Here is a 10,657-nt window from a genome sequence, read left to right as displayed (position 1 = left end):
CACACACACACACACACACGATGCGCAAAACTCTGCATTTGAACAATCAGTAGCAAATACTTAAACTAATAACAAAACAGTAGCTGTATCAGAAGCGCCAGATTGTCATAGCAAAGTCAGAATTACCTCCTCTCCTAGGTTCACGAAACGGTCGTCCATAAAATGCATTGCTGTTCTGTTGTAAGTGATCTTAAAGATTCCTAAATGCATCTTTCGTAAGGCCAAATATGCTTTTGCTTTCGCACTGAAACACACAGCGTCTCCCTGACATGGCTGCTTCAACACTAACTGCGGTTACTGAAACCACGCCTTCTTTCTTTGCGTGAACATTTGGGCGGCATTATGCTAATATTTCCACATAGTGAGGTAGATATGTGGGGGCGTGTTAGAACGAGCCGTTTTAGGGGGGCGTGGCAGAGTCTTAACTTTGATAAAGAATATCTCTTTGGATTTGAGACTTTAGTCTTTGCAACTTCAGGGATCTTATCTATGCACAATCAGCTTGTAACACTCCAAAGAGAAAGGAAAACTTGAAATCGCATCATATGACCCCTTTAAACCCGGATGATTGTAACCACTCTTAAGTTCGTCTGACTTGTGAAAACTAGCATGTCTCCGACTTAGTGATAACACTCGTTGCCTTCTCTAGTGCAGCTCAACCAGGTCTCGTCCTATTCGTCGATCTTTGTGATATCACAAATCCTGGAAAATATGCGTTGTAGTCCAAACGAGTCGTTTGTTGTAGTTTTTGAAAAGTGATTTCTGTTAAGCAGAATATCTCCTTTTGAAGTGGACTTTGAGCTTTGTAACTTTGCAGATCTTTTTTATGCTCAAACAGCAACATTACAGACTACCTAAAGTTGAAAAAGTGAAAAAGCATAATAGCACCCCTTTAAATGATTTCCCTCTACAAGGCACTGTTAGAAAGCTGTTGCCTTGTGAGGGCATGTATGTGTACAGCAGACAGACTGTAATGAGATGAGCTTGTGTGGCCAGTTAGTTTACATTTGCCTTTTATCAGCTGGCCAGAATAATGGCCACCTTCCTGTGGAGTGAGCGCTAACTAACTCACTCTCTTTGATCCTGAGGAAGTTGACTATGAATTACATGTAGTCCACAACTTGTTTTGAAGGGCAGTTTTACATTAAGAATGAGCTTTTTGTCTTGTTGCCAAACCAAAACAAAAGCATCCTGGCGTGGAGGAGGACAATATTTTCCCATGTTATGTTGAGAGCGTCCTAGATTTCAGCATCATCTCATACAGACGACTATTTTTAGAACACTTTGTTCATAGAATAAAGGACATATCAAACCAATGAACGTATTAGTCACATTATTATACATACTTTTTTCCCCTATGATAAAAAAAATGTATTAACTGATTTTTCACTTGCATATTTCTTGTGATGCAGGTCATTGTGTCACTGACAGTATCATATTGCCAATGAGATAAGCCAGTCTGTTGGTGAAACTGCACCTGTCACGTAAACCATAAAAGGGTGTCATTGTTTCACATACTGGTGGTTTACTATGAGCAATTTTCTACATTTGTCTCACCACATGTAATTCTGGTGCAAAAAAATAAATAAAATAAAAAAGTGTACGCACTGTATGATTATGTCACATAACTTTTCCACTCATCTACCAAAAAAATAAAACATTGATCATTGGATTTGATCCATACCAGGTTCCAGAGTACATTATTACAGATCTCAAGTTACACTGTAAATATTTTTTTTTTTACTGTTAATTTTCAAAGATTATTGGACTAATAATCTACTATTTTAGTCTTATTCAAAATTTAAGTTGAATTAGTAAATTCAACTACTAATTCAATTAGTAAATGTTGTGTTTAATTCAATGTTACTTGCTTTTTTTGCAATTAGTTGTGAAATTGAGCAATTTCTGTGTGAAAATTGTTTCAAAGTAAATCCTACACCAATTTTTGTCATTGTAGCCCTAGCCCAGTGTAACCCTACCAACTCTAATCATTTTTATGTGAAGACATACTGTACATATCTTGGTTTAAATGGTTTGTGTCACTGCATCAGTTAAAATCAGTACAGTTCAACTCAATTAAAAACAATGTTATATTTAAATTCCAGGTGAGTAACTCTGGGCCCTGTCTGCCGCATTTCTGAAATGATGTGGATTGTATTTTTGCTTATTTACATTGTAGCCCAGATATTCATTGTACATGTTTGGGTTCTACGTTAGATTATGCAAGACCTGCATGAAAGCAGACTTCCAGAGCTGTAATGAATCAAGGCTTACATCAGTGTAATCAAGGGAATCAGTGAGATTTTATAATAACAGAAGCTCCTTTTGCACCCTGTCTTGAGCTTCAAAGCTACAGAATCAAGGGTGTTTCTTTGGAAATCTTCCCCTGAGGTTTACCGGCTCTAACAACACAACTCATGGCTAGGGATATACCGGTATCAAATTTTCATGTTGCGATTAATTGCTAATGCTTTTTTCACGCAGCATACAGCGGTGTTGTGCATTTTGACCAGTTGATGGGAAAAGTATTCTTAAAATGCATTCAAAATTCTGAATAACTTGTAATATATAATTATTCACGGTATTTAGAAGAGCCCACATGCATATTCATCACCGTGATATATCGCACTACCGAATACCGGCACAAGTCTACTCATGGCTCTGTTTCTCTCTCTCTGAGTTTTCTGAGATTGGCTGCCATGTCTGACCTTGATGCTAAATGGATGCTTCTTGAAGCTGTTGCAAAGCATTTCTTCAGTCTGTGTGCCAGGAATGTCATCCAGAAACGCTTTTACCGCCATTTTTCTAAATCCACTGCAAATATGTTGGAAAAAAAAAACATGTTTCATTTTCTTTCTTTCTTTTTTTTTTTTTTTTTTTTTTTTTTTGCTGTTTTAGGCAGAATCACTAGCCTACATCTGTTTTTTTTTCTGATGACCTCTGTGACCTTAAATATCTCAAATGAGATTCAGAGTTCTCATTGCTTTAAAGAGCTTCATTTAAGATGCCTTTTTAATTGTGTCTTCTTTTACTTTCAATGAGGATATTATTGCATGCTCATAGTTAAGATCTCTCAGCAGTGATGCGCCAGGAGGCAGGGCTGAACGGTGTAAGAAAATCCTGCTCTCAGTGCCGTCTTCTCGTCAATTTTTATTATCAGGATGAATAGTGTGCCGCAGCCCTCATTACAAGACAGTCAAATGCACTAATATTCCTCTGTGTCATTACAGATGTATCTCTAATTTCTCAGCCATGGCCTACTGACTCATCTGTCACTATGGCCATATGCTAACTCAGAATGAAATGGATTATGTTAATGAAATGCTTTGAGATATCTTTAGCTCCTTTGCTGCTCTCCATCATTATTGAAATACGCTGGACTGTTTTGTCTTCAAAGGGCACCTGTTATGCAAAATCCACTTGTACATGGTGTTTGGACATAAATGTGTGTGAGCAGGGTGCGAACACAACCACCCTACAATGATAAAAATCCACCCACTCCTCATTTTTTAATCCCCTTTGAACCAAGTCAGTCTCACTAGGCCTGCCGTTTTGATTGTCATGCAGTGTGACGTCATTGCATCGGGCCGGGCCACGGGGGTTGATTGACAGCCCTGCATTGCTGTAGTTTCTGCCCTCAGCGGTTGTACACTGCTACGGCTGTTTATTGTTGTAGATATGCAATGCAGAGAGACGTACTGTATAGGCGATGCCTTCTTCTGGAGACGGGGCGGGACTATGCAGCTCATTTGCATTTAAAGCGATACACTCCAAAACAGCTCTTTTTTAGACACACCCCAAAAATGACATTTTCCAGCTGTTATAATAAATGATCTGTTGGGTATTTTGGGCTGAAACTTAACAGACACATTCTGGGGTCACCCAAGACCAATATTACATCTTGTAAAAAGGGGCATAAAAGGTGCCCTTTCAAGTCCACCAGTGACGTTGGTACTTTGAATCCAGCCTTTCACAGTAATGATTTTGAAGATGCTCTGATGGACCAGTAGATGGATAGCAAATCAGTTTTGACATTGTCGCATTGAAATAAAATAGAAATGCATTAAAAGTTACAATTTCACAACTTACGGTCTACTTTCGCAAACCCTTGTGGTTTTCCTGTTGTCATGTCCTCTTATGCAGTGTAAAGTAAGTTTGCAGTCGGTCTAAAGCAGGGATAGACAAGTTCGTTCCTAGAGAGCCGCAGTCCTGCAGAGTTCAGCTCCAACCCTGAAAAAAAACTCACCTGTCTATAGCCTTAGTAATCCTGAAGACACTGATTAGCTTGTTCAGGTGTGTTTGATTAGGGTTGGAGCTGAACTCTGCAGGACTGTGGCTCTCTAGGACCAAACTTGCCTACACCTGGTCTAAAGCATTAACTGAAATCTGCTGATTATTCACTGGACTGGTCAGACAAACTTGATTTTTAGTTTTGATTTATTTTATATTTTATGTTATACCTTAGAAGCTGTCTTTAAACTTGCATGGCTTTCTTTATTACACAAAAGATGATTTTATTTTATTTTATTTTATTTTATTTTATTTTTAAAGAAAGGTTAGAGGCTTCCAATGTTGTTTCGAACCATACTGACTTTTATTTTCTAAATCAGTTGCGAGAAGATCATTAAAAGATCATCATATGTTCTACAGAAGAAAGTTGTACTGGCCTGGAACAAAATGAATTAATAAATGATGACAACATTTACATTTTAACTCAATAGGCAGCATTACATCTACCTTTCATTCATTTACCTCATGCTTTTATCCAGCTTATAAGTGAGGAATAACACAATTCATTAAATCATCTCAAGGAGATGGTAAAATTATTGCAGTTACACACCTTTTTGTGTGTTAGGCTAAGATCTATAGTCCAATCTTGCATTCATCCACCATTATAACCCTTACCGCTCAAAGTTAGCCGTATTGTTTATCAGCAGTTGCTTGTTAATGGCTGGTATTGGAGAGCGCTTTGTGTAGAGGCACATGGATCAGTTTCATACAGGATGTGGTGTCATTATTAACATAATAAGACCTGTGTTTGAAAGCCTGTTGGCTGTGGCTGGCTGAACTGCATTAGTTTATGTGCAGCGTCGGTGTACAGCAGAGCGACCTGCCCGCTGCCAATCTCGCCAGCATTGCCTCCGCCAAGCAAGAAACGCTCAGAGACACAATGGGTCTGCACAGCAGCCTGCTGCCAAACAAACAGCAGCAATCGCCAGAAACAAGCGTATTCTACTTCTCACTGAGCTTATTCCACGATTTTTTCATCTGTTCATGTGGATCGGAGTTGCACGATAACATTTTATCCATATTCTCCTCATAATTGAGAACAACATTTCCCGCTGACCAGTAAAGCGCTCCGTACCTCCTGTGGCATGACGTACTTGTCATTTGTATGCGCCACGTGTACACCAGAGATCTGTGTCCCAGTCTAGTTGCCATGCACACGACATGCTAACCTGCTCAACACATGGTCACCGTTCAGACAGCCGTCATGATTGAAGCGACAAATGAATGACCTTCGCCAGCGCGCAAAGGGAAGCTAGTCTCATTAATTGTTTTAATTGTTTGTTAAATGATGGCTGTGTTGGGACCAAAGGCAAAGCGGTATGGTCTTGCTCTTTTATTCATCTTTAATGGCGCTGGCAGCTGCAGTCATGTTGAGAACACAGATGTGTGTGTGTGTGTGTGTGTGTGTGTATGTGAGAGAGACAGAGTTAATTGGTGTGTCTCATCACCAGGCAAGAGGAGGAGTGCCTTTTGGGAATGACATGGCTCCAGAGGTGCAGCGAAAAAGTATTTAATTGGATTCGGCTGAAATTCTTCTGTCTTTTTATTTCTCTCTCTCCCTCTAATACACACATTGACTCCATCGACTCTAACAAACCCTATTAAATTTTGCTCATTAATTTCCACATATAGTTTGCAATAGTAGCCCGAAAACAGGAAATCTGACTTTTTAATGAATTGTCTCAAAGATGAGTCCTGTCCATCCTGGAGATCCTTATTATACTGGTGAATGATCGTCAGTCTATGGACACATACATACACACTGCAGTTAAACATGGTTGTCACTCTTCAGAGTGTTTAATTGTAATGTGTACACTAGGGCTGGGCGATATAGCTAAAAAATGTATCAACGATGTAATTTTTCATATCGTTTGGTATCGATAATTATTGACATTTTTTATAACCTTTTTTTAAACAAAGAGCAATAGAAAAATTTTTTTACATTTAACCACTGTATTTTTAAATTAACCCAATTTATTGAGACAGACAACAAATATTTTTTTGTTTTAACAATCACACACAAAATAAAAATTAAACAAATATCTAATTTCTAATGTTTTATGCAGATTAAATAGGTTTTAAGGAAACTTTTGACATCCTGAGGCCACAGGAGGGCGCAATGAGCAAAATAATGCAGCACATTTAAATTGTCAACGCAAGGAAATATCTGTCTATAAAAAAACGTGCATTACGTCTAAATTAACTCATAAAAATCAAATATAATTTCGTAAATTGCATAAAAATTATGAACAAAACAGCATCATGTATTTATGCATTGCTTAATCCAAAGAGCCGAAGCGCCATTCCCACAGATTGCATTTAAAAACATGAGGCGCAGCGAAAAGGAATAAACCTCCACAAATTCGTGACATGTTTTCTAAAAGTTGAAACTGTTTTAACTTTGCATGGCTACATCTCTTGTGTGAGATGCGAGTGCAGCAGTCATATTTGTCCGTCTAAAAAATGCGCTGAATATGCGTTCTGTGTGAATGGCTTGGTTTCAGTTTTAACCTAATCAAGATACCTTTAATACCTTCTCCGCATTGAGCTTCTGTGTTTCTCTAATATTTTGAATGCATAACACAGCAGCGGCGCGTCTCGTGGGCTAGACTAACAAAACATTAAAATGCAACAACGTCACTTACATCATCATCACCGCATTCTCGCGCGCCACTAATGACGTTCCCTGACGCACTCCTAACATTCAAATGCAAATGTTTATTTTAAATTCGACTAATATTCATTCTTTATTCACAATCTCCTCATCACAGGCAGGCACAGCACTCAATTCAGCATGTGTTCGCGTTTGTGTGTGCTGTCTGCGTCACTCATAGCACGTGCCTATATCGTGCGCTATATCGAACATTTTTTATATCGTTATCGAAGAAGGTGCACCGTCGATAAATATCGATACCGTTTTATCGCCCAGGCCTAGTGTACAAACAGAGTTTGGTCATTTACAGGAGTGACAACTGCATTTACAGCTGAATTTACTCCCCAGAATTTAATATATTAAGATATTTGCTTATGTTTACTGTATTTGGCATGAAGGAATGCTGCGTTTACACAATGTTGTAATTACTATAACTATAACATGACAACTTGGAGCAGTTCTTGTCTTCTGAATTAGAGTTATGTATTTCTGGGGCAAAACTATTAAGGCAAAATGAATGTTTAATAGACAAAACCACAATACAGCAATTAACTGTTGTCATGCAAATGCTTTATTGATAAACTAATATTCTGATTTAATAATAATATAATTTAGTGGGATGTTTTGGTTATTTAAATCTGAGCTAGCGACAATAAACTGTCGTATGTCTTTAGTTTATCTTTATAATTGTCTGTTTCAGTAGTTGTAGTTCAGTAGTCATTTCATAGCAGAAACTATTAAACTATTTTAATTAACTATTGGAGAAATAAAAAAAATTAAATGGTCTAAATAAGTTATTGTAATAATTACAAGTAATACATTAAAATCATAGCAGAAACTACTAGCTGTTAAACTATTTTAATTATTGAAAAAAAAAAATGGTCTACATAAGTTATGATGATAATTACAAGTAATACATTAAAATGCCATGTATGCTTCAAATATCTCTTTTTATATATATATTTTAAAACATCTTCTTGTCCCTGAATCTCAGTCATGAGGATCTAAAGAGTGTCATGCCATTAACCCTACAAATGAAACACAAACCTCATCTTTGATAGCAAAAACCATACATATAATTTCTCTCTGCTTCCAAACATGAGTTTAATCTAAATAGAAACCACCAAATGAGTTAAACTATTGGCATCCATGTTTCTTGTTTACAGTTGAGATCTTTTGCTATCGCCATGACAACCATCACAAAATCAGGGTAGTAGGAGTGATTCTTTATTCCTTACAAAAAAGATTCATTCCCACAAAGTTTTGGAGTGTGTATATGCTATATTATATTCATGTGAGATTTTTGGCCAGTCTGTTAGCATGTTTTCTTAATGTTCTGTATATGAGGCTTATCTTTTCTCTCTTCAGAGGGACATTGCCTGCATAATTGCATAATTTGTTGTAATCTCTGATTTATTTGAGGACTGTTAAGCTGAGCAGAATGTCTCAAAAAGGAGCTCTTCATGTTGACAGCCTGCTTATGGTTCTGTTTAGTGTTTTTAGTGCCAATATTTCTCAATCCTGTTAGTGAGGATTGAGAAATAGTTCGTTTTAATGTGGCTGTCCATTTGACACATTCTGATATCATAGTCTTCGTCTCGTAGAAGCTGTGGCAATAAAACGACTAATGATATGGGCAATTAGAAGTCGTTATGTGAGATGCATGTCGAAGTCCTTTTGATATGTTCTCAATATTATGATGGGCCACTTTAATGTGGTTTTAGTGTCAAACTGGCTGTCAGGGAGACCGTATTTCTGTTTTGTTGCAGCAGTGGATCTCCCTGATGTAAACACACACACGGTAACACACTTGCTGGCTGATTGTCGGCATTGTTTTTAATATGGCTACTGAGTGGGCGATCGGAGCTCAGTACAAACAGACCCTTCTCTCTCTCTGTGTGTGTGTGTGCATATAGGTGCCCTTCCCTGTCACTCGCTCTCCTCTGACCACCCACAGACCAGCCCACACACACACACACACACACACACACACACACACACAGAGTCACAGAGCTTTACTTTCAATAACACCCTGGATGCCAGAGCTGTTCCTATGAATTTGATAAATGTGACTATAATCCTAACTACATTTGTACATTTGGTAGAAGAAAATATGAATGGCGCTGGGGTGTTTTGAGTGAGTGCAAGGATTAATTGAAAGGCGTTAATAGGTGGTTGCTAAGGTGTTCTGACTGGTTTTTAATGTGATACAGTATGTTTTTTGGGGTATTGTGTGTGTGTGTGGTTGCTAGGTGGCTTACTGAACCAAGTCCACCATCAAGTCTAAAAGAGTCCCACTTTAATACTTTAATAACATTCCACCTGATTTGAATAATAATGTTTTAATGTATGTAGTACAAATATGCAATAGAGTCTGAACAGTAGTAATAGTGGTCCTTTGCATAACACATGCCACTAATTATAGATTAACCTGTAGTTATGAGTGTTTTGTTACAATATTATGAGCTGTAATTATTGAACGTGCTTTCACTCTATATAGAGTGCAGTTCTGAAAGTAAAAACCCATTCATTGTTTTTTTTTCATTGTCATTCATTGGGGGTGGTGAAATATGACCACGATATGAGAAATTTTATGAAAGTTTCTTGATATCTAAATTAGGGATGTAACGGTATGAAAATTTCTTATCACGATTATAGTGACCAAAATTATCACGGTTATCAGTATTATCATGGTATTGTTAAAATGGGCTGGAGATGTTAAAAAAGTACCTACACGTAAATCACTTCACCAAGTTTTATATTTAAAAATCAACAAACAACAAATAAAATGACTTTTTGTTTGCATAATCATTAAAACAATAACATTACCAATGATGTTCGGATTTTAAATGACAAATTAACTGACAACAGTTTAATAGCATGTTGAAATATCTAATGTAAATGTTCAAATAAAGCTTTGAAAAAGTTTAATAAAAAGGTAAACCTCACATTTCAGCCTTTAAATAAAGAAAAGATACAAGTCAAAATGATAATTGATTAATAAATGATTATATGTATTTTATCTGCTCCATAAATAATTCTAGATAACTTATCTGAATTGTTTAAATGTGTAGAATCCACATAAGCTTGTTTTTCATCAACCGGTCAAAATTTACAGCAGGGCATGCAAGTATGAGTTTGTGGAAAACTGAATTAGATCTGTTTCCCGTAACCTCCGTGGACAAAGCAGTATTGCGATTAAGAACACTTCCTTTAGGTATTACATGGAGCGAAGATGAAAACAAAATGCCATCGAATCGTTTCTGAAGACAGTCTACACATAGGGTTGTGCCGATAGACGATAGTATCGTGTATCGACAATAGTCAGAGATATCGACGATAGCAGATATCTTTGTCGATAGTCAAGACGATATTAGGCTCATTCTCCTATTAATGTATTATTATTAATAATAATAATAATAATTATTATTATTATTATTAGGCGGCCCATTATAATTCGGCTATTATTATCAAATTGCTCCGCTTTTTCATTCAGCATTAATCATACATTGCGTACATTTTCATTTCATTGTATCCTATGCCATGCCTCGTCTTATTAATTTTTGTTAATAAAGCTAGTTTGTCATTGTAGCCTACTGTTTTATTGTTGTTGTGCTTTTTAATTAGGAATAACAATAAATCCATCTTTTGTTTTAGTCTTAAAAAGTGAAAGGTGTATAGATATAAGCAAAACAGACAATTATCTTTTCTTGT

General features: G+C 36.8%; 1 protein-coding gene and 1 long non-coding RNA gene across 4 annotated transcripts in view; one reads left to right on the top strand and one right to left on the bottom strand.

The window, feature by feature from the left end:
- The window catches only part of LOC107654065 (probable JmjC domain-containing histone demethylation protein 2C), a 155,201-nt gene that overhangs the window by 43,463 nt on the left and 101,081 nt on the right, over positions 1 to 10,657 (top strand). The window lies entirely within an intron of this gene.
- LOC107654069 (uncharacterized) overlaps positions 1 to 10,657 on the bottom strand; it is a 24,292-nt gene that overhangs the window by 11,879 nt on the left and 1,756 nt on the right. The window contains exon 2 of the long non-coding RNA XR_001630300.1: positions 8,754 to 8,756. This is a non-coding gene — a long non-coding RNA (uncharacterized LOC107654069). The remainder of the gene's footprint in view (positions 1 to 8,753; positions 8,757 to 10,657) is intronic.

This window comes from Sinocyclocheilus anshuiensis, unplaced genomic scaffold (assembly GCF_001515605.1).
Source record: "Sinocyclocheilus anshuiensis isolate Anshui unplaced genomic scaffold, SAMN03320099.WGS_v1.1 scaffold454, whole genome shotgun sequence".
In the NCBI taxonomy this organism is placed as follows: Eukaryota; Metazoa; Chordata; class Actinopteri; order Cypriniformes; family Cyprinidae; genus Sinocyclocheilus; species Sinocyclocheilus anshuiensis.
The sequence above is the reverse complement of the archived record's forward strand: the minus strand, read 5'-3'. Positions and strand labels throughout refer to the sequence as shown.